At 35.7% G+C, this 25,085-nt stretch overlaps 1 long non-coding RNA gene and 1 other non-coding gene across 4 annotated transcripts in view; one reads left to right on the top strand and one right to left on the bottom strand.

Annotated features, from left to right (window-relative positions):
* Nucleotides 1-24,421, bottom strand: part of LOC145688364 (uncharacterized) — an 84,949-nt gene extending 60,528 nt beyond the window's left edge. For all 3 annotated transcript variants that reach the window (XR_014131885.1, XR_014131886.1, XR_014131884.1), the window contains exon 1: nucleotides 24,303-24,421. This is a non-coding gene — a long non-coding RNA (uncharacterized LOC145688364). The remainder of the gene's footprint in view (nucleotides 1-24,302) is intronic.
* On the top strand, nucleotides 17,082-17,155 carry TRNAR-UCG (transfer RNA arginine (anticodon UCG)). The gene has a single exon. It is a non-coding gene; the product is annotated as a tRNA-Arg (tRNA).
* Nucleotides 24,422-25,085: the final 664 nt, after the last annotated feature.

Below are 25,085 nucleotides of genomic sequence, written 5' to 3'. Positions count from 1 at the left end.
GAACGGATATTTGACCAACTCCCGCGATACCATATGAAAATTCTATTAGGGGATTTCAATGCGAACATAGGATGAGAGGATATTTTCAAACCGATTATAGGGAACGAAAGTCTGCATAAGGAAAGTAATCACAACGGTGTTAAACTCGTGAACTTTGCAACATCCAAAAACCTAATCGTGAAGAGTACAAAATTTCCACATCGCGACGTTCATAAATACACTTGGACCTCACCAGACGGAAAAATACATAATCAAATTGATCACGTTTTAGTAGATAGAAGAAGGAATTTCTAGCATAATTGATGTTTGGTCGTTTAGAGGGGCTGATTGTGACACTGATCACTACCTGGTAGCAGCGATAATGCGAGAGAAAATGAAATGAAATCTTTGAGTTTTACGTCCCACGATTATGCCGGTTAGGCTAAAGGAGACGGTGATGATGAATAATGAATGAAATGGTGGAATGAAGAAAGTGGGAGGAAACGGAAGAACCCCGAGAAAACCCACGCACACGGTGTTTGTCCACCACAAAGTTCACTTGGCGGGGGTTGGGATCGAACCCGGGACCCCAAGCACCAGAGGCGAACGCTCTACCACTGAGCCACCGCGGCCCCCGATAATGCGAGAGAGATTATCATTGAATAAAGGTAATATTCAACGTCCGAAAACGGAGAGATTTAATATAAAGAAATTAGAAGAGAGCCAGGTAAGAGAGGAATACCAGATTGAAGTTTCGAATAGATTCTCAGTTTTAGAAATGCAATAGTTTCGGAATGCAATAGTGTTGGGGATACTTGGATTGAAATTAGAGATAGCATTAAAATTTCAGCAAAAGAAAAATTGGGACACAAGGAAATACGTAGGAACAAACCAGGGTTCGACCAGGGATGCATTAAACTAGCAGAGAAGAGAAAACAGGCAAAATTACGTTGGCTACAAAATCCGAATGAAATAACTACACAAAATTTCGCAGACATCAGGCGGGAAACTTCCAAAACTTTTAGAACAATGAAACGTGATTTTTTGAAAGCTAAAATTAAGGAACCTGAAGATAATATTTGGTCTAGGAATTAATTCGTGCGGGTGGACAAGAGATGGCGCAACGAACGGAGCGTCCCACAGTTCCGTGTATCCACACATGTGTTGCAAACCCCTGTCATCGCGTATCGTTCGTAGTATAGGGCAGTGGATTAAAGCGTCAACAACACCAGTTTGTAGTTAATTGAACATGGCGCAATTTGTGCCTGATAAAGTGTTTTTGCGGGGTGTTCTGCTGCATTACTTTAACATGCAGAAAAGTGCGACTGAAAGTCATCGTATTTTGGTGGAAGTGTATGGTGACCATGCTCTAGCTGAGCGAACGTGTCAGAAGTGGTTTGCACGGTTTAGAAGTGGTGATTTCGGCTTGGCAGACCAAGAGCGAGCTGGACAGCCAAAAAAATTTCAAGACGAAGAATTGACAGCATTGCTCGAGCAGGATTCGTGTCAAACGCAGGAACAACTTGCAGCAGCATTAGGCGTTGATCAAACAACAGTCTCCAAACGCTTGAAAGCCATGGGAATGATTCAAAAGACGTCACATTGGGTTCCACATGAATTGAAAGACAGAGACGTTGAAAGACGAAAAACCATTTGCGAATTGCTGCTTCAACGACAGAGCAGAAAGGGGTTTCTGCATCGAATTATTACGGGTGATGAGAAGTGGATCCATTACGAGAACCCTAAACGAAAAAAGGCCTGAGTGAAACCAGGTGAACCAGGTCCATCACAACCAAAACGAGATATTCACTGTGCAAAGGTTATTCTGTGCATATGGTGGGATATGAAAGGTGTGGTGTACTATGAGCTGCTGCAACCGGGTGAAACTATGAATGGAGAACGTTATCGACGACAATTAATGCGTTTGAAGCAAGCTCTGGCCAGAACACGACCACAATGGGAGAACAGACATTATAAACTTATTGTTCAACATGATAACGCTCGCCCACATGTCGCAAAACCGGTCAAAACCTATTTAGAAAATGTCGGATGGGAAGTTTTACCCCACCCGCCGTATTCACCAGACGTTGCTCCTTCGGACTACTACTTGTTCGATTGCATGAACAACGATTTGATTGGACAGCGGTTTACTTCTTTAGAAGATATCGAAACATGGGTCTCTGACTGGATCGCTTCCAAGGATGAGGACTTCTTTCGCCACGGAATCCGTACATTGCCTGACAGATGGGCGAAAGTGGTGGCTAGCGATGGACAACATTTTTCTTAAGGTATTTATGTATTTTGTGTTTGTACTACAGCTTCAATGTGTGCGTACCAACCGCACGAATTAATTCCTAGACCAAATAGTAAAAATAAAAACATTCGGGACATGTATAAGGGGATCAACGAATTTAAGAAAGGCTATCAACCTCGTACTTATATATTAAAGAAAGCTGAAGGGACGCTCCTCACTGATACGGATAGCATCTTAAAAAGATGCAAAGATTTATTTGACGATTTGCTGAATACGCAACCAAAAACTAATGTGCGTGGAGAAAAGGAGATACACAACGCAGAACCGTGTATTCCAGAACCCAACCCAATAGAAGTAGAAACCGCTATAAAGAAATTAAAGAAACACAAATTAAACACAAGAAGGAATTTCGGGTGTAGACGAAATTCCGGCTGAGTTATTTTACCTGGAGGCGAAAAATTGTGGAAAAGATACACAAACTCATTCTCCTTATCTGGAACAAGGAAAAATTGCCACAAGAGTGGAAAGAATCAATCATTGTTCCAATTTAGAAGAACAGCGACAAAACTGACTGTAATAATTATCGAGGCATTTCTCTTCTGTCAACATCCTATAAAATCCTTTCGAATATTCTATTAGCAAGATTGACCCCACACGCAGACGAAATTATTGGAGATTATCAGTGCGGATTTAGACGAAATCGATCAACTATCGACCAAATATTTACCATTCGACAAATACTCGAAAAGAAGTGGGAATACAATACCCCGATACATTAACTATTTATTGATTTTAGAAAGGCCTACGACTCGGTTAGAAGAGAAACATTATACAACGTTCTTACAGAACTTGGAATACCAAGAAAGCTAATTAGATTAATTAAGATATGTTTAAATGAATCCCAAAGTAAAGTCCGGGTAGGAAAATTTTTGTCCACGAGCTTTCACGTCGAAAATGGCCTGATGCAAGGAGATGCGTTGTCGCCATTATTATTTAACTTCGTTCTGGAATACGCTATAAGGAAAATCAAAGATAGCAACCAGGGCCTACAGTTGAACGGTATTCACCAAGTTATAGCATATGCTGATGATGTATATTTAATAGGGGATGATAGGGGAACAATTGAAAGAAATGCAGAGATCTTAAAAAACGCTTGCAGGGACATGGGCTTAGAAGTAAATGCAGAGAAAACTAAATAAAAAGAAGTGCGTCGGGACCGTAATACTGAAAAGTATGGAGGCGTTAAAATATTAAATAATACTTTTGATAAAGTGGATACTTTCAAATATCTAGGATCAATATTAACAGATGAACATCATATTCACGAAGAAATTAAATGTCGACTAAATACAGGGAATTCGTGTTACTATTCGGTTCAAAATCTCTTGTCGTCATGAATTCTGTCAAGGAATTTGAAGCTTAAAATATATAAAACGATAATCATGCCTGTTGTTCTATATGGTTGCAAAACATGGTCGCTTACTCTGAGGGAAGAACATAGACTGAAAATATTTGAGAACAGGATCCTGAGACGAATCTTCGGACCCAAGAGGAACGGGAATGGGGAATGGCAGAAACTTCACAACGAGGAACTACATAATTTATACGGCTTATCCAACATTGCTAGGGTCATCAAGTCTAGGAGGCTTAGGTGGGCAGGTCATTTAGTTAGAATGGAAGAAAGTAGAAACGCTTTCAAAGTCTTAACTGGAAGACCAATCGGAAGACCTAGGCGCAGATGGGGGGACAATATTAAGATGAATCTCGCAGAGATAGAAATACAAAGTATAAACTGGATCCAATTGGCTAAGGATAGAAGTCAGTGGAGAGCTTTTGTGAACGCGGCATTGAACCTCCGGGTTCCATAGGCTACAGAGTTAGTTAGTTAGTTAGCTACCCTGTTTGTGAGTGGCGGCCATTTTTGTTGAGCAGCGCGTACCAATTAGTAACTTTGCACACATTAACCTAAACTTGTATATCTTAGGACAGGATTATTGTAAAACATTGCAATCAGCATCACTTTCTTCAGCCTTTTCTCTTGTTTAATTTTGTTTCTTAGCATAAAAGGCCTTCAACTGAACACTAATTTAGTCGAAATTTAACAAATTCCACTTTTAAGAGCTGAAATTTATAATGAAGGAGTGAAATATCCAAGCTGATTTTTTCTTAATTATAATTACGTATGGTACTACACTCAGTGATAAGTGTTTCCTATTTTTTTTTTCTTAAATTTAAATATTGTAATTTTTAGCAACTTTGCGCTATATCTCTGCTGGTACATGGAATTAAAAAGAGCTTTTTTATTTTTTATGCCTTTTTTTTTTTACAGGATATACATATAAAGAAACTATAGTAAAAATTTCAACTTTGATACTTGACAGTGAATAAAGTTATGAATTATCAAAAATTGCATAGAAAACGCATATTTAAGCTACTCTCAACCATTTGTTTCTAAACTAAATAATTTACCATCTTGAATCATAGAACACGTTGTTGTAATTCCTTATTTTCATTTTAATGTTGAATGACTTACACCTTAGCATAAGCTTACAACATTCAAATAAAAAAGCGAATTTTAAACATTAAATAAATTTTATAAACAATGATAAATAAAATAAATAAATTATTAAATATAGTAAGAAATAAAAAGAGCATTGGAAAACATTGAATTAAGAATAAATACAACAGGGTATGTTTACGGAAATAAGGACAAAAATTCATATAAGAAATATGTGGGCGCCAGCACAGACACGCAAATCCCTTTACAATATCATCAGTTGATGGAAAAACTAACTAAGCTGCAAATAAACTTTTTTTTTTATTTTTTTTTTTCCTTTGCAGAGAACTAGGATGTAAAGCACTTAGAAATGGGTTTGTCGCCAACTCTCTTCTGATATGCCCATCTGAGAGGACATAGATATGAAGAAGTTTTTATCACTAAGAATATGTATGAGTAGAAATATCGAGTAATTAGCGAGCAGATTATACTAATACAAGTCGTCAGATTGTCGCTATATATCCTTTGTACTCCCTAGTCTCTCTTAGGTAGCACATACGCGGTAAAATAACAAGACAATGCAGTGCGTTTTTACAAGTTTGAGAAATATTTCGAATCATTTTTTGCGGAAAAAACTCGGTTTTTGCTGACTGGAGAAAAGGATCTAGAATTTTGAGGATGCTTTCTTGTAAACAAATAACCTCTTATTTATTGTCATGTTTTAATAGTCATAGGTATATGATGCCTAATTGTTGTAATGTCAGTATGTATTTAGTTCTTCTCTATAATCTGATGTTTATTCAAGTTTGTCTAAAATTGTTGATTTTTTTTGGTCATCTGAGCAAACGTCTTTTCAACCTTTTTGGTCATTCTTTATGTTTACAGTAGGAGGCAACACCACGCAAATGATAGGAAGTGGTGTACCTCCATGCTTACAAAGGGTTATTGTTTTTCTTTATTCAAGTATTTCTGGTCTATCTAATGCTTCTGTGTATATTGGATCATATCCTTTGATAGCCAGAAGATCAAATAATACTGTTCTGTATGCAAATTTGCTCAAATACGATTGGTATCGGAAACAATTATGTATTTTGTGTGGCATACTTCTTTGGTTTTCGCAGAAGTCATTGCTCACAGACCACACATGTTGTGGGGACGGTAGTTTGCTGCTTCTTTGACAGACGCTACCTCTGGAGCGAGTCGGCTAGTTTACGACCGAACACTGAAACAAGAGAGATTTGACAGCAAATCTCGTAGCAATTGATGTTAAGCTCGGTAGTAAGGAACAGTCCGTAATATGCAGCATTCGAAGTAAAGTGGAAGGAGTATATATTCTTGATATGTTAACTTGTAAGTGCTTCTCTGATTCACCTTAATTAAGGCAATGATAAGAGAACAATGTTTGAATTGTTGTGTATACCGATAGTCCGTTTATGCTCTAAGATAACCCAAAGGGACCGGAACTAGGATTTTCGAATTGTTATCTATACTGCCAGTGAAATTTTTATCATGTTGTTATATAAACCGGTGTGAACAAACAGTTAATTGTTTGGTTACTTAATTATTTTTATTTTAAATTTCAATAAATATTTGTCAGTTGAGTGTGGCAACGACACCAAAGAGGTTTAATATTGTGTGTACAAATATCTTTCTACACAGCTTGAGAAATGCTGTATCTTTACTTACTGGACCACTGACAACTCTCTGAGGTGCCGTTTATTTAAAAAAAAATTAAAAAATAAAATAAAGTGTTTCTTACTATGACAAAGTATACAGAACGCTGTCTTTATAGATAGTAAGATTTCTGTCTAACTTGTCGCTATCCTGACACCTTTTCGTATATTTAAGAGGGAAGAATAACTCAGAAGTAGTATCTCTCATTAATAACAGATGCCATTTATAGATGTAATGAACTTTAAATTTTAATCACACACAATTCTCTTGTTATTATCGTATGGGAATACTTCACACCAGGGTGTCTAGCCATCATCTTCCGTTTTCTTCTTCTAAACACTGTTAACTATGATTACGTAATACGTGGAAATTTAAATGTTAAGCTGTCGATGAGAAACGTTTGAATTGAAAAGATTTATCATCGAAATGTAAAATGGTAAAAATTAAGACTACGTAAATATATATATTTGCCAGTGAGATTTGTGTGCTATGATTCAATTAGTGTGAACTGTTATGGTCTCCCGCAATTATTTAAGTTTTCTCTCTCCTCCAAATAAAATTTCTACTATTGAAGTTTTCTACTATTGAAGTTCTACTATTTAGTTTTCATCAAATGTCTACATCCTAAGCGGCATTTGCATATTGTTTACAACAACGAGAAATACGAAATTTTATAAGGAACCTTTCCGTTGTCTCGACTTTTCTGTAGTTGTTGTACCCTCGTGAGTTCATTATTTATTCTCCCCGGGGCAAGGGGGATAAAAAAAATAAACTCACAAGGTTATGTAAAGAAGAAAGAAACTGACAAGAGATCTGGAGTTCAAATATTTTCATTTATATTACACTGCCCTATTTGATATTATTATTCTAAATTGAGAGAGAAGAAACTTTTTTTGACTATGTAGTTATCTCTCCCACACTCTCTTATCTTTTTGACTTATTTAAAATTCGGGCTCTCATTTACATAATTTATACACAAACTCATTTGTGCACATAGCATATAAGATGCACATTATCAACTAAAGCGTCCACATAATCTCTCGAAGCAATTCTTCCTTTGAGAGTAATAATAGGACTAGCGGAATGCCACGAAATTGTGGTCCGCAAGCTCAGAGCCACTGCCAATACAATAGGAAATAAGACAGTCGGAATACGCCTCTTTCGAAATCCAGACTGTTGTTGGGAACAAAAAATAATATTACTCACTGGACCATATTACTGTAATGAAAATCTAAGAATAGAGTTTTATAATATATATATATATATATATACAGGGTGTTAATTAACTATACCGACAAACTGTAAGAGGCGATTCCTTACATCAAAATAAGAGAAAAAGTTCATATGGACCTATGGCGAAAAGTGCATAGTTTCAGAGCTAGGGCTGTCCAAAATCGCGAAAAAGCCAAATTTCTAGACTCCCTATTTCGAATTCCAGGAACTGTAGATGGTGTCCTTATCAGCGTAAAGGAAGTCACGCAGGCGCAATCCAAAAATGTATGTTTAATTAATTTTCAGTGGGTGAACAGACTATTCCATACAGGGTGAAATTCCCAGATATGCCATCAACCGAATTTTGAGATATGCTCTGACTTTATGATTGATCCAAAATAGGGAAACGATAAGCCTTGATAGCAGTGAGCAGAGAATCCTTTGGTTCAATGTCGAAAGTGTTAAGTATCGTCAGCAGCACGGTTTCTCGTACTCGGGAAAACGCACGCTGCAATGTTTTCTTTCACGCTTATAAGTGAAGACACCGTGAAATATACCGTGACGAAATACATCACATCACACATTATTCCGAGCAAAAAAAAAAAAAAAAAAAAAAAAAAAAAAAAAAAAAAAAAATGGAGCTGCCCGTTCCTAACACTTCCGACTTCCCTCCGAAGCATTGGATGTTCATTGTTGTCAAGGCTTACCTCCTGCCTACTTTGGACCCTCCTTGAAATCAGGGTATATCTGAAAACTCTATTGAGAGCATATCTGAGAATTACACCCTGTAGGAAATACCCTGTATACCTACTGAAAATTGACGAAATATGCACTTTTGGATTGTGTATGCGTAGCTTTCTTTTCGCTGATAAGGACCACAATCTACAGTTTCTAGAATTCGAAATAGGGTCTATTGAAATTTGGCTTTTTCGCGATTTTGGACAGATCTAGCTCTGAAAATACGCACTTTTCGCCATGGGTCCATATGAACTTTTTCTCTAATTTTTATTTGAGGAATCACCTCTTACAGTTTGTCGGTATAGTTCATTAACACCCTGTATATTATATATATATATATATATATATATATATATATATATATTAAAACTCTAACCACTGTATTACCGCATTAAGAACAGTTTTTATTGAAAGAATAAGTATTAAATCAACTAGCCTGTCATGAAATCAACTAGCTATCGGAGGGAATTCAGAATAAAAGGCAAGCGTTTTCGTTTTCCCTTTTACCAAGCGTTTTATTTACATATAATTACGAATGTCAATCCAATGAACGCATAATATAAAAAAAATGGATAGCTACTAAAATTGACGCTTTGCTTATCACAGGAAACCAAAACTTGAAACTTAGGTCCCAAAGTGACAGCGTTTTGAAAATGAAAAATACAACTTACAGTAGAAAGGATTGGTGTCCAGTTCTTCGTCGTCCAGCCATATTTTGAGTCAGGATCATTTTGAGTTTTGATCTGATTCTGAATCTGAAACAGAATGCCTCTCTGTTCTCTCGTGTACGCTTTTATATTTAAAAATTGCATCATTCTGAACTCTGAGATTCACTACAATTACTTTGTTTTTCTCCTAATGGTTTTGAATGACACGAGAGGACTTGTGATCGCATGAGACTAATATGTTTGTTTAAAATTATTTTCTTACATTTAGATTCCCATCACTTAATTACCTAAAATCTCATAACCTAATATTCACAATTTTAACAGTTGCCACAAAAATAACAATACAAAAACAATATTTGGAATTCCAGATTTTTTTTTTTCAACATTAGAGTAAAATTCTTAGTCACTTAACACACTGATTTTCATGTATAATTTTACTCATATGCCACTGTTTCAAAATGCAATATGTTCACCACTTTTGTGCATTTTTTCTTTGTTTTAACAAGAATTATTTTAATTTCTAAATACAGAATGACGTTTTGTTCAAGTCTTAAATTATAATATATAATAAAAGACATTAAGTTAACATACAAATATCATGAAATAAACTTAGGAGCAAAAACCGTTACAAGAAATACCTTGTTTTTCATTCGTATGTAAAATTGTAAGAAGTGTTATATGAAACTAGTTTAGTCTGGGAACTCGAATATTTTCTTTACAGAACAGTACAAAAGTAGCTAATTATAGCTATAGAGGAGTTCCATCCAGCAAGTAACAAACAGTTGTGAACGTAACTCCTGAGAGAGCTGAAATACCAATACGAACTAAAAATGGAGAGGACGATGGGTGCAAAAGTGAGCACAAAGATTTTTACAAGATGTACCCCATAGCATTTATCGTAATTAATTTACAGTTCAATAACAGCGATTGTGATCTTCGTTAATATTTTGTCATGCAAGACTATTTTCTCGGCTCACGTAATCTCTCGAAGAGTTACTAAGACAATCATTATTACATAAACCAGTTGAGAATGCTCCAAGAGCATTGCCAGAACGAGCTTAAAAATAATGGAGAGACGGAGCGGGAAAGATAATTGTCATTGTTACTAGATGTAAAATAAATCTTTTATCTGCACCTTCTTCTCTTTCTCGCAAACATTAGCAAAATATCATCTCTCTATGACTTACACTTCTCGAGAAATGGCTCCTTAAATATCTAGAAATTCGAACTTTTTGATCAATATCTGGGGAACGGTGGCAAGTTGGCCAGTGGTTACTATTTGGTACCAAAATGTTTACCATCCTCTTAGGTATTGATTAACACCAATATGATCTCTGTATGACTTACATTTCCTTAAATCTCCCGAAATCGAAACTATTTTTTGGCTAATGTGTCGGGAAGGGTAACTCATAGATAGATGATATTGGTGTTAATCAATACCTAAGAGGATGGTAAACATTTTGGTACCGATATTAGCTGGTGGCCACTGGCTGCTGGTGGTGGTTTGGCCAGAGGCCACCAGTTATTATTTCGCACCAAAACGTTCACCATCCTCTTAAGTACTGATCAATACCAATTTCATCTCTTATGGTTCCCGAGATATGGCTCTTTAATCTCCGGAAATCGGCCATTTTTTGGCCAATATCCCAGAAACGGTAAGAGTGACGTGAAAAATTACATTTTCTCAGGTAATTTTTGATGCTTTATCGAATGGAGGGCTCAAAATTGAAAAACAATCGCAAATAACAGACAGACATACACACAGACATAAAGAATTCAGTAACAGACTTAAAAAGTTCATTGAAAATATCTAATTTTTCCAAAGCAGCCCTTAAATGAGTTTCCTCAAAGTTGGGGCCTAGTTAAATCTCTTTCTCTCAGTAGAAAACTGAAAGTTCTCCATGTTCCGTGGAAATTAATATTCAAAATCCTTAGCTCTTCTGAACTGTTTGTAGGTGGTTCAGCGGTAGAGCGCTTAACTCTGGTGCGTAGGGCCCTGGTTCAATTCTCGATCAAGTAAGTTCGTGTTGGACATCATGTCTATGGATTTTCTCGGGGTAGTTTCGTTTTCTCCCACATCTCACTCTACTGATTTTTCCATCATAATTCACTTACCTTAATCGTCCGTCTCTCTTTACCTAAAGGGCATAATCGTGGAACGTTAAACTGAAAGGTTTCATTTTATTTCGAAGTATGTGGAGCCTTACATGAGACGTGGATCTATAATTACAACTCGAACCAGCGCAATGCGTTCATATTTTAACTCTCTCCCACCTGGAAACGAACCCGGGATCTTATGCACCGGAGGCGTGTACGCTAGCCACTTCACGAGACGAAGGATTCCCTTCCGTAATGAATTATCCAGTCAACCTTAATTATATTTTCCCACGCTTGAATCTTAGCTAAATCGTTTTCTTGCACTTGAAAATAGTACATTCACTGGATTCCATTTAAATCGATACTACAAATAGTTTTCCCAGTCTAGGTATAGCTATTCCTGAAACAAAAAAACACTATATAGATTCATCACATTTTATAGATATCTTTAAAAGAGATCATTTGTTACTCAGACATGAATTTTCCCTAAATTGCATCTGAAAAAGGATAATTTTCTATTATCATCAAAATCTTGATGTGGTGAAATACATACTGTCCCTCCGAGTTCTCTATATATATTGTTATGCACTTTAGGTTAAAGGGGACAGTCATAATGTAAGTCAGTGATTATAAAATAGTGAAATAATAATGCGGGAGGACACGGGAGAACACGAAGTTTATTTCATTTCATAAAAATTGTTGATCAAAATCAGTTGATTAACCGCATTTTACTGTGATCCTCCTGTCATCCATAATGAATTCGTGAAAGAGAATGATACATTCTATTATGAGATTGAGAGTTACTACACCCCATCGTCTAGAAGTTAGGTCCAATGAGTCAAAAGATGTGCCTTTGCCTCCGCTCACACTTCCCCCGACTTTCATATTAAATCTGAGAGTGAATTATGAGTTGTGCTCTCTGGAACAAAAAGTGTTTCATACTAAATTTCATGCTTTTAAGACCAGGAGTTTAAGTATTACTTTCAAAGTTCGAAAGAAACATCCCCTACTTCTGCTGTTTTCCGCATCACTGTATAAAATTAATTCGTGCACGTCAATGACATGATTCTATTTTCTATGAGTTGTACTTTTAATTATTATTTAGTCACGAACCATAGAGTGTTTCGTATGCTCCTTCGTGAAGAAAGCAGAGGACCATTTTTAATGTGTTTCTAGATGTGTCAGGATATCAAAATGCTCTGGTGGCACTTTCACAATGGCATCTTTTTAAACTGGCGGCCACTCCAAAATGGTGGCTTATGTTTTCATAAAATGTGCGGTACCTCAAGCCCCCCGCTCTTGCTTATTTATTTATTTATTTATACTAGTGAAAATATTAGTTTTCAATATTTTTGTCATGCATTAATTTCACGTTCTTGATTTGATATACTTTACACTGATGTGCTCTAAATTGGTTTTGTTTTGTTGCAGGTAACGCAGTGGTGAAGCTGTAAGAGAGAGAGGATGAAGGCACTTATGAAGTCAGTTAAGAGACGGCGTCAATCGGATACCATATGGACTTTATGTTTTTGCGGCAACAGGAGACAAGAAAAGGTGTATCGGACCCAAAAACTAAGGAAAATTATGTCGTTATACAAATGCATCAAGGAGCAACATGGAGTGACTTCTGAAAGTGAAACAACGGTTAGAAGATTTAATATCATATGACTTGGACGCAAGAAAGGCAAAATGGCATCGCTCCTGCTATCAAAACGCAACACACAAGGGACATATGGAACGCGTCTGTAGAAGGTTTCCGGAACAGCCTGAAAGCTCGTTGCAATGGAATCAAGAAAACCTTTCCTTGGAAACCCCTTCACAAGAACGAAAACTACTTCCCTATGCGAAATCAGTTTGTATTTTTGTGATCAAAGAGCAACCAAGCGCAAACCATCTAGTACAAACTGATATTGCTGAAGAAAAGCTTCTTCTAAGGGCTGTTGAACTTTTAAGACGACAGGTAAATGAGAGCATAAACCCCGCCGATATTCATGCTCTTGATGTATCACCAGAACTGTTGAAACACAAACTTAAGGCCGGCACATGTTTCAAATAAAGATGAGGATATTATACTCTGTAGCCAAATATATCAGGAGATTGGCGCCAGAAGAAAGAAAAAAAGAGGAACTTTACAGAATCTCCAGTATAAGATAATGAAATGAAATTTTTGAGATTTACGTCCCGTGGTTATGCCGGCTAGGCAAAAGGAGACGGTGATGATGAACAATGAATGAAATGGTGGAACGAAGAAAGTGAGAGGAAACGGGAGAACCTCGAGGAAACCCACGCACACAGTGTGTGTCAATCACGAAGTTCGCTTGGCGGGAGCAGGGTTTGAACCCGGGATCTCATGCACCAGAGGTGAACGCTCTACCATTCAGCCACCGCGGCCCCCCATTATAAGATAATATTGACTTCCAAGAAGATACACCGGATGGCAAGAGGACTCTACATGGAACTGTAAAGACAACCTACTAGGAGCTGAAAGATGATGAGAAAAGAGTACCTTTAATGCTAAACAAAGTCATGTGAAAGATGTGTGAGAGTTTCAAAAAACAGCAATTAGAACCGTATAAAGTACCCGAAAATTAAACATTCATGCCTGCTCTTAAGGTTGGTGTAAAGGGACAAGTTTTGTCAATAGACGTCACTTCAGTTTTCATCTCTCTCTCATCTTTTTTTTTTAAACCTTTTACGAAAATTTACAATTTCTCTTACAAATTTCAACCTAAAAACTTCAAACTTTTGGAGAAGGAACTTCTTAACCTATCAAAGGCAACAATCCGTGCCGATTTCTTATTTAGAATTTTCTTCATTGTTGAAACAGTTATATTGTTAAAGGTTTAGACATCCCTTTCAACAAACAAACCATTTTAACAATAAAGAAAATTCTAAATGAAAAATCGGCACGGATTGTTGTCTTCGATAGGTTATGAAGTTCCCTCTCTAAAAATTTGAAGTCTCTAGGTTGAAATTTGTAAGAGAAATCGTGAATTTTCTTGAAAGGTAAAAAATACATGAGAGAGATACGAAGACTGTAGTGACATCTATAGGCAAAACTTGTCCCTTTAAACTAACCTTAATGTAAAAATAAATGCAGAAACATATGAAATGTAAACAGCAAAATTACATGGACAGTTACTTCTATAGATGTATGGACTATCTTTCCGGGGCGAGCATTATAAAATTACTAATTTGAAGGAGTTTCCCTGATCAGGACTCAGATAACATGGACCTTCTGAAGCTAACCACGTATGCACTTGGTCAGAGTAGAACTCTCTCGCATATTCTGAGAGACCGAGAACTCGGATGGGTATCTGTGCTAGTGCTCATTGCAGCGTCCCCTACAGACAGTCAAATTACATTCATGAAGTCATTGGAGAAAATAAATCTTTTGGTGCAAGGCAATTCAAAGGAAGTTGTGATTACATTGGATATAGGACTTGATAGATCAGTCAAGCGAACTTGATTCAATCAAACAAATAACCAATACAAATGGATTCTTAGGTCTGGAGAGCTTCATGTTACTATGGCACAGATGAAAACCATTGGTAAGTACATTGATGGAATAGGTATCCCTGAATTGAATTGAGTCTGACTATTAGCCCTGCAACTGTTAAACAAATCTTGGAAGGAAGGCACCTAGAGCATTAGATGCTCCTATGATAACACTCAAAGCTCTTTTTGCCCTGTATGAAGTTTATCCATTTATTTATGTATTTTATATTTATGTATGTTTATCCGTAAGTGACAATAATTTGATACTTAAAAATACATAAATATAAAAAAAGTAAAATAAAAATCCAGTCGATATTTAAATAAGACAGTATATGAAGATGGTGGAGCCCTTGCTAGCACTTATCTCCTCTGTGCGAACAAGGAATTGCGATCTGCTTCTGTCTTCATTGCATGACCTTACAACATATTTTTATGTGCTTTGGACTTCTTGCATTACTCAGGCATGATTGCTTTTTTCTTGGCTGAGATGAAAAAATCTTAGAACCACAAACCCAGAGATTTGAGAAAAGTTCTCACTGTTGCAAACAATACTAGTGTGTAAGGATACAAACTGGAGATGACAATGTAAAATGGACTACTTCAATGAAATCAACAAAGCAACTGTTTATAAATTACAATTCTTCCACGATTTGCATGTAAATACAATGTCCAGACATATGTCATAAAAACTACTTTGTAAATAACACAAACAACCTGTCCTAGGTGACCTCTAAAAAGCACGATGGTATCTAACAGAGTCAGGGCAAGCTAGTGGCCCTGCATGGTATCGCAAGGGTGTGAACTAAATTGAACTACCCTGGAAACTGTTCGACTTCCATACATAAACTCAATAAAACGAACATTTCACAATACCTTAACGGAGCTGTGAACTGTGTCAGGTTTGCAATTATCTCACTGAAGATAAGGATATCACTTGCCAGTGAATTATAAAAACCTCTTAAATATTTCAAACTGTATTTTCATTGCACCCTTGAGTAAATTCATTTATTACATATCTCAGCAGTATTCACTTTTTGAGTACATTTCCAAGTGAATTAGTAAGTCTATTTTACTTTGTCTTAGTGAGTTAGTTTAACTCTTATTGCTCAGTATGTGTTTCTGTATTATCCCTGGAACACACATCAATATCACCAGGTAAAGTTTATCTGTCTGTAAGGAAAAAAAAATATAGGTGTCACATATGCCCCTGCTCCTACTTCACATAGAAATTTTCAATGTGACTCAGGAATGGAGGGAGATCAATGTCTTACTTTTGCCTCATAGTCGTCTCATATATGCTCCATTGGCACAAAAAATACGAGACAAACATTTCATATTTACCTCTCTCATCATGTAATATCACTTAAAACTCATACATAATAAATAGGTAAGGGCACTACAATATGCAACTTTTTTTTTTTTTGTTTTGTTCTAACCTGTGTAGTTTTGTATATATTCACAAAAATATACAAAATATCTCAATCACCACGGATTACCCTAGTAGAAATAAGAAAACAACTCACCAATTTGAGAACTTCTCTCCAGCATGCTTTTCTTTGTACTGACTTTTTTTATTTTTATATATAATGTCACTACTTGCTCGTTTTTTAAAAGAAACCCCATAACTGTACAAATAACATTACACATTTCTACATAAAATAAGTATAATACAGGGTTGGCAAAAACCATGATTTTTATTGAAAAAAAAAAAGTTTTTTTTTTTTTTAAATTTAAACCAGGCTTTTTTAAGTTTAAATAATGTGTTCTATGTATTTATATTAAATATGAACAGAAATAAGTTTGTATCGCCGAGGTGTTATTATGCAACAACGGGGTTATGCTGAAAGGGGTCACAAACTTAAAGCGGAATCCAAACCGCTTCTCGGCTTACATCCGAGAGAAATTCGGGACAGGACGATTGGGCGCGGACGTTTCGGCGCAAAGCCGTTTAAGCGCCAGACGTTTGGGCGCGAGGTACATAGTAAAAATCACAATTTACGACATATAAAGTAAGCTAGGCACTGAGAACTAAGCGCGAATCAAGATATATATACATTTCCTACCCTTCTATCTTTATCTCACCTCATTTATCTGTATATTTTCTATCTCTATCTTATTTATTCATCTAAATTAAATAATTCAATGCGTTTGTGGCATTTGTTGCCTAATCTCGTCATGGATTGATTTTTCGCTTGTTCACGATTCTTGTACTTCTGATCTAATGTTGATCTAATTTTTGTACTAGATAAGAAAGCTAGGAAATGAAGGAATCAGACGAACTGTTAATAATTTTCTTAATGTGAATTAAAACATACTGATTTAATTTTTGTAAGTTAATAATTACATACTTGTGAATATTAAAATTTGTTTTCTTTCGTATTATGTTTGCCAAATTCTTTTCTTCTTTAAGTCCAATAAAGAACTGCCAATAAAAGATTTCTGCGCACTCGAGTTGAGGGAAGTGGCCCCGCGTAGCGTAGTCGCTAACGCTCTCGCCTTCGGTGCGAGCGGTCCTGGGTTCGATTCCCGGTGGGGGCACTCGGTCGAAAAAGTGTAACACGCTATTTCAGGCCATCCACCCTGAATGAGGTTTTTCTGGGTTTTCCTAATTTATAGGTCCAGGCCGCTTCCTTCCTTCCCTTCCCCCGGGTAGTGTGCTCCCTCAAACGTGACGGGCTAAATGGCCTTAGATGCCGAGAGCCCAGAAATCTAAAAATCCTAAATCCTAATCGAGTTGAGGGAAAGATATTTCGCATACAGGGTGTCTAAGACATTGAGTATAGGAACTGCCGTGTTTCTGGTATCACTTTTTTTTTTTATTAACATTCCAATATAAAAATCAAAACTTAACACTTTTTTTCGTCGGATTGTAAGCATTTAATCTGCATTCAAGAAAGTGGCGATAGAAATAAAGAACGATTTCAAAGCGAAAATTAATAGTTAAGCGTACATATATTGGTCATTTAGAAATGTATTTGACATTCACACTTATTGCGTAACTACAGTAGAAGGCCTGCTTTAAGTTTTTTAATGGAATAGGCTCACTATATATGTAATGCAGTCAATCATATCTAGTCTGGTCTACTTACTTTCGGCTTGAAAAGTTATCAAATAAAAAGCTCCCTTAACTTTGGTTGAAACTTAAATTTACAAAATTTAATTGTTAATTGAGTTCTTAGAATTTTGAAATTCCAGTATTTCTAGTATGTAAAACAAAATCCAGTATAGTCCAAGGACTTCCACTACAGTAGACACCTTGTGATATCTTGCTTCGAACTTAGTACTCAGCGCCTAACATAATGATTAGAGCAACCCAAAAGCATAAAAAGCATAATAGCAATTTAGACATATGGTTGATACCTTGAAGATGGTTGTGGTTATTTAAGGGTCCAGAAGAAACTAATTTTAAAAGCATAATTTTAGAAAATAAAGCATAAAGCATGACTTAAAGAGAATTTTCCAAGAATTGTGTTATATATTTTAACTGCAAGTTTAACATACTATATTAATATTTTTTAAAACCAATATTTACAAAGCAAAATCATTGAGAACATAATAATGCAACAATGAAAAGCTAATTTTTATTTCTGTAAACTTTTCGGTGTAATCCTTTGATATGGAGAAAAAGAAGGAAATGAAGAAAAATTTCCGTCAACAACGAATAGTACAAAATAACTCTACACTATATTGTTATGTGTACCTCTTGAACTTGAGCACTTTCTGTATTTTTTGGTGATATACTGTATTTTACTTTCCCTTTCTGTATGCACCTCTAAGGCGCACACAAATGAAACAAAAACTGACTCGAGTAAAGTATATCTCTTTACAATGCATTAAGTAGAAATTTCATTAAATATGAAAGAAACTGGCTGCATAAAGTATTAATAAATAGATCAAGATATTTAGAATATTTAATGTATAGTAAATATTTTACATTATACACGGTTAATATAAAACAATGACTGAAATTAACAATAAAGCATAATTTGGAAAAAAATAAAGCATAATTCCACACAAATAAAGCATAATGTGCGTTGCTCTAATAATGACTTTTTAATTTAACTCGCGCCCAAACGTCCAGTGCCCAAACGTCACGTACCGGAGAAATTGTTCTCCATTTAGACTCGAAACCGGGACTAATTGGCCACAAATGCGATGAGTCTGCTGACTCACTCACGAAGGACTCCTGATAAAAATACGTTGTACTGATCTTTATATACCTGTTAATATAACTGTCAAGAAACATTTCAGATGGACAAAAAGATAAAACAGTTGCACAATTGAAGCCATATACAGAATTATATACCTAGGTATAAATTGGGAAACTCCCACCTCAGACATTGGGAAAATCCTGTTATTACTTTAAATGTAAAGTAATAACGAAAAAAATCACGTTATTGCTTGCCATGTAAAATTTTATGGTCAACGTATAATCAGTAAGCTAAATATGGGGTATTAAATTACAAATTTAGTATGTAGATATCATTCAATTAAATTAAGATTGAAAGTCCAATCCAAGCTAACGCTGGAAGCTACATAGGTAGTTGATAAATTTTGCCAATTTCTATCAATATATTTAAGCAACCTTGGCTTCTTTACAAAACAACAGGCATTCAGGCATACAATTTGGTTTCGTTTCGTATGTTTAGGCTGAACAACCTTATGTAATACCGAGGTAAGAAGACTTTCGCTTAAAGCTACATCCGAACCACTACTTGGTTTACATATGAAAGAAAGAATTGAACATGGGACACCTTGATTAAAAGGTGAAAAGGAGATAAAATTAATGCAGATGGCTTGATATGTGGAAACGTCACCATGAAGTTCATACGATTTAAAGCATTTTTCGTTTTTTTTTTTTTTTTCCTTTTTCTTTTAACCACCTTGAATCAACCAGTCATCCCTGGTACAATATGACCAAAACTTTCAAATACAGAAACGGAAACAGCAGTTTACGTGAATTAAAACTATTAAGCTATTAAAAAAAATTAAAAACACAAAATCCTGAAAAAACACTGACCTCGCACCAAGGGTCAGTGTAATGTGTTCATTTTATTATAGTACACTGAATTAATATTTTTGTACTAAATATATATTTTAATTCGTTTATATAAGGGACAATGTAATTCATCTAGCAACGTTGTTTCCTTAAAAAACTTTGTACTACTGATGATACCAAACATTCATTGAAACGTCAACGGTCAAGAGAATCATTGTTACTTGCAGGTGCTTCCATAAGTGAAAAAGACTTGTTCATATTAAATGTGCATCCTATTAATACAATGAGTAAAATATTTTCATATATTTCATGAAAAATAAGCATCAAGAAGAAAAATACAAATATGGTTGTGAAAATTAATCATAACTTCCTTTCCAAGTTTCGAATTCTCTCTCTCGGAAGACGTACATACATATAAAATTGAAATTAATCTATGACAGAAATCTGTTAAAAGCAGGGAATAAGTTGAAGCTTGTAAATATTTGGTAGTTTTACAAAAAGTCTGAAGGAAGGGATTGAACATTTTCGAATATCTTAAGCAAGGTACATTTGTCCGTAACATTATTTTTTCGTTTCCGTACGTTGTTGGAATTGACGAGGAAGAAAGACATTGTTGATGGTGTGAGAGAAGACTCTTGTTGATGGCGTACTTAGTTTCCATAAGGTATTCAGAGAATCCTGACAAAGACGTTTAGTGAATTTTAAAATCCGTTACACGTTCTTTTATTCTAGCTGCGACATTTCTTTTCCTCATAGAGTGAGTTGAAATTGGCAGGTAACTTCATAAATTCCTGAATGAACTTTCGAGTCGAGTCGTAGTAACTTTTAAAATCTTAAGAGGTATTGAGTTAAGCACGTTTACGCAAACATTAAACGCATTTACGGTCATTTTTATCATATAGTTATATACCTGTGGATTAAAGTAAATAAAACTATTCACACGTTTTACGCCATAGATACTGAAATGTATTTGAAACATCTAATATACTGGATTAACGTAACTTTTGCTTTCTCCAGACCATCGAGTACAGCAAACGACTGCCATCGTTCCAACGCTCACTGAACACAACAACGCAAATTAAGCTCAATAAAGATACCTCAAGACTATTCCGAAAGACAATCAAACGACTTCCGCTAATCCATAAACCAATAAATTACAACCAGAAACTAGTCGAAATCAGAAGAATTCTTGTTTCATAATATGTTTTAGCAAACATTTCGCTCATTACCTCGAGTTCGCAGCAGAGAACTCAATGGCGAAAATAAGCAAAAGTAAGATAATAAAAAACATTCAAAACTGATCTTTCAATAAAGATTTTAGTGCTAACCGTACAAATTACCAATACGTAACGAAGTGCTAATATTCATGTCGTAAGGTTTTAAAATATTTACAACAGTTCATGTGTTCATAAACTTTTACTACAGATGTTTAATTATATTCACACATACAATAATATAATGTGTCTAAAGAAGTGCCATGAAAACAGATCAACCACGGCATATACTGTATAGAAAATACGAACCGAAATCGACCACGTATGACAACAGAAGATCAAGGGAAGTTACCACGACTGCAACTATTCCTAAGGATATTATATACAAAGAGTGAAAATAATTCACGACTGGAACGAGATTCGAATCCGAGTCTCCGGCTTACCATGCTGATGCGTTAATCACGAGTTAGCCAGAATAACCATACATTATATCACTCTTTAGGTCGATGCTCTGTCACTCAGACCACATGGAGTGTACCACAACTCCTGTTGTGATTGGAGAACCCAATATCCGCATTCAAAACATCTCTGACGGATACCAAAGTAATTCCTATTCCTCTTGATGCAGCGACCTGTTTCAGTATTAGATTGCTTAAAATATATTAGCATTACATAGCAGTTTATCCTGCCCTTTTTGCAGGAAGAATAGTTTTCGTATCTTCCCTGTTTCCGTGGCTACAAGACTGATTTGAAACAAATATGATTTATACGATTTCAGACTTGAGATTGTTTTCACCATGAGCACATGAAAAATAAAATTCACGTTTGGTGGGAAGCTCATCTTGACAACACAACACAGGGATGAGCTATGATCACCTATCTAACGTCACAAACTCTGTATACATATGGCAAAACAAGCTGGGATACCCAGACAGACAGTGTGTTTTGAACAGGGTCGTATGAAAGTGCACTATGGAGAACGCACAACTGCAAGTAATTTTTCTCTAGGAATTGAAACTGGCACATTTTTCACACCAAGCCGATAAAAACAGTAACAGTGAACTTGGGCAAGGAACGGCGAATGAGCACGCTATTCGCCGTTGGTTTACGAAATTTCACACCGGTGACACAGCATTGCAACCAGTGGGCAACGACCAACATTACGTTCGGAAGAGCTCCGCAGAAACACCGTGGAAGACCCAGAGTTAGTCCCAATGTCGTAATTTCTCTTGCGAAAATTACTCTCCTCAACTTCCACGAATAGCAATAAGACTGAACTAATGAAAGTATCGTTTCTGAAATCGTGCTCCTATACGATGAACTCTTTGAGGCACGGTGGGAAGTTGTGCTTACCATTTTGATATTCATTTTTTTCATCAAACTATTAACTGAAAAATTAAATTAAATTTATTTGTTGTGTTTTAAGAGTGTCTACATGTACAATTTTAATGAAAATTAAAAAAGTTCAAAATAAACTTTCTTTTCGTGCAGCAAGGGGTACCAAATAACGCTGGCTCCCGTGCCTCAAAGAGTTAAAGGATGAATCGTCTTTAAGAATTTTTTTTTCTTTTCTTCTTAGGCCACCCACCAACAGAGAGCATCTTCATCAAGTTTGTTTTGCACAGAGGTTATTAAGTAATAATAATACTTTTTCATCACAGGATTATTATTGTTTCTCGTGCTATCTCAGTTTAGAGGGCATATGAAATTCTGACTTCTCTTAGCAGGAAACGTACTCTTACTGTCTTAGAAAGTGTTTCTTAAGAGATGAGTTGCATTAATGGGTGCAGATTGTTTTTAGAGGGGCTGAGCATGAATACAGGGCGTGAGGATATAGCATAATAACTACACTCCATAAACACGAACAAACTTAAAAAACACAAACAAACTTGTACTAGGTGGCCACTAAAACGTGCCATAGGGGGGCCAAACGGTATTGCATCCGTAGGTAACAGACACGTCAGAGACAGTGGGTACATCCATAAAGAAGAATAGTGGAAAAACACTTTATATTGCATAAAAACTACATGACTTGCATGTGGCACAGCTTTGTGGCACTTCTATGATCCCTTTGTACACTAAATCCACATAGCACTTCACTACATCATGTCTTATTTATGGAGTACTACGTGGTAAAGACAAACTTTCCATTTCGTATTTCTACCTGTTTATACATGTGAGAGGTAAGTTTTTGATCCCTTATAGACACAAAAGTTATATTATACGTTAACAAGTGAAGGTTGTAAGCGTGAAACCGTGACAAGTGCTATTGAAATATTTACGATTGTCAAAACCAATCTTGCAGCCACCCTCACTTACGCGTACATCCACCGTCGCCGACGCGCCCGCTCCCTTCGCACTCCTAGAGCGCCCATTAGTTTCGCCCTGCCCTGACTCATTTAGATAACACGCGTGCTTTTTAGTGGCCAACTAGCACTGGCTGGTTTGTGTCTTTAGTACTGTAGTATTTGTGCCCTTAACCTAATGTAACGTACCTTAATGTAAGTCAACAAAATATAACCGAATGCAGTAAATTTTTATTTTTCAGTTTTCAAATTGGTCCGGCGATCCGGTACCAATGCCATAAACCAGTGTCATTGCTTGTTTGGCCTATGTTTAGCAGAAGGGGTCCAGCTCTTTTCTCTTAAAAATGTTACAATTTTAGTAATTTCTGTTCACATTCGGTTAGTTTATGGTAGGGTTGGTTAGTTTAAGATAGGTTAGGCTAGTTTAGGTTACGTTAGGTTAGTTTAGCTTATGTTATATTAGTGTAGGAGTCCCGCATAATTTTCCAAAAAATGATAGAATTTCGCTTATTTCTACTAATATTATGTTAGTTTAAGTTAGTTCAGGTTAGCTTACGTTAGTTTATGTTACGTTAGGTTAGATTTGGTTACGTTATGTTACGTCTAAGTACTTGCATCACTCATTTCTCCTGTAAATTTTGTGTTTTTTACGTGCTTCTGGACCCCTTGTACTAAACATACCCCGCTTGTTTTTAGCATTTGATATATGTTCAAAGATTTCTAAAGACACCGCAAGTAATAAAATGTAAGATGTAGGGCACAATTATTAACCTAGTGTGTGTAATTTTCAATATTGTTGTTCTCTTTACTTTTGTGTTCAAATATGTGTCCATTTCATATGCATTGTAATGCAGTGCTAAATGTATGAAAAAGGACGAAATAAATAAAAGACAATACATAGTTCTTGTTTGGAAATGTCACTTAAAACAATTACCCAACTTAACATTGTATGTACAAAAATTTGATATTAAAAATTACGTAAACTTTTTCTTTTTCACTATCGTTTTAAAAACTTAGAACTATGAATTGAAAAACCTAAGTAACTATTTGAAACCCTTCCTGCAACTTCTTAACTGAGATTTATTTTAATTTTTTATTAAATATCAACTTATAGTCTTATTATTAACTTATGTAAATATATGTCTACAAATTATTTACTGACTTACCCTAAAAAATTTTAATTTTTCAAAAGCTCCTTACAGTCCACCTCAGCTTTATGAATATGGCGCTCCTCTGCACAGAGGTAACCGCGGGTGCTGCTGGGTAATCATTAACACGGTTGCTATGGAAACCAAACAAAGTGTTGCCATATGTCCGTCTCATATGAAAACTATCAGCAATGTAGAACTTCATTCCGTTGTGATATTATTAATTACGGTTCAGTTTATAAGAAAAGAATTGAGGGAATAATATATTTTAAAAAATATATTTCATTATAGGAACCAAGAAAAATATTTATTCCTAATCAAAATTTCTGTCTAAAGTAGATTATCTGATAATCTACTTTAGACAGGAATTTTGATAAAGACAAATTACATAGACGAACACATTCTGCAACAGTTTCCGTGAACGTAATACAAAATATGCATTTTGTTTGCTATAATAGGCATAAACAGTTAAAATTAGTTTTTGTATTTTGCGGTTTGTTACATTTCGCAATTTTGGCGAAGGCAGGTATAGAAAGAGCCCCAAATTGCTGTATGTTCTAAACCAAAATTGAATTTAGAATTTAAAAATACTGGGCCGTATGCAGAGTCATTTTCAAGTGTGGTTAGTGCCATACTAAAAAGTTCGAATAACATAAGGTTCCCGTAGTAGACAAGCCTTTATTTTGACGTTAATCGTACGTCAAAACAACTCTGCATTGGGGCGGACTCTGTTTTAGTTACTGCAAATATGCAACTTTTCCAGTTCGTGAATGTGTAAAAGACAATCAAGAAATATGTAAA

Source organism: Thermobia domestica, chromosome 6 (assembly GCF_964235325.1).
Source record: "Thermobia domestica chromosome 6, izTheDome1.hap1.1, whole genome shotgun sequence".
Lineage (NCBI taxonomy): Eukaryota > Metazoa > Arthropoda > Insecta > Zygentoma > Lepismatidae > Thermobia > Thermobia domestica.
Note: the sequence above shows the minus strand (reverse complement) of the source record. Positions and strands in the feature narration are given on the sequence as shown.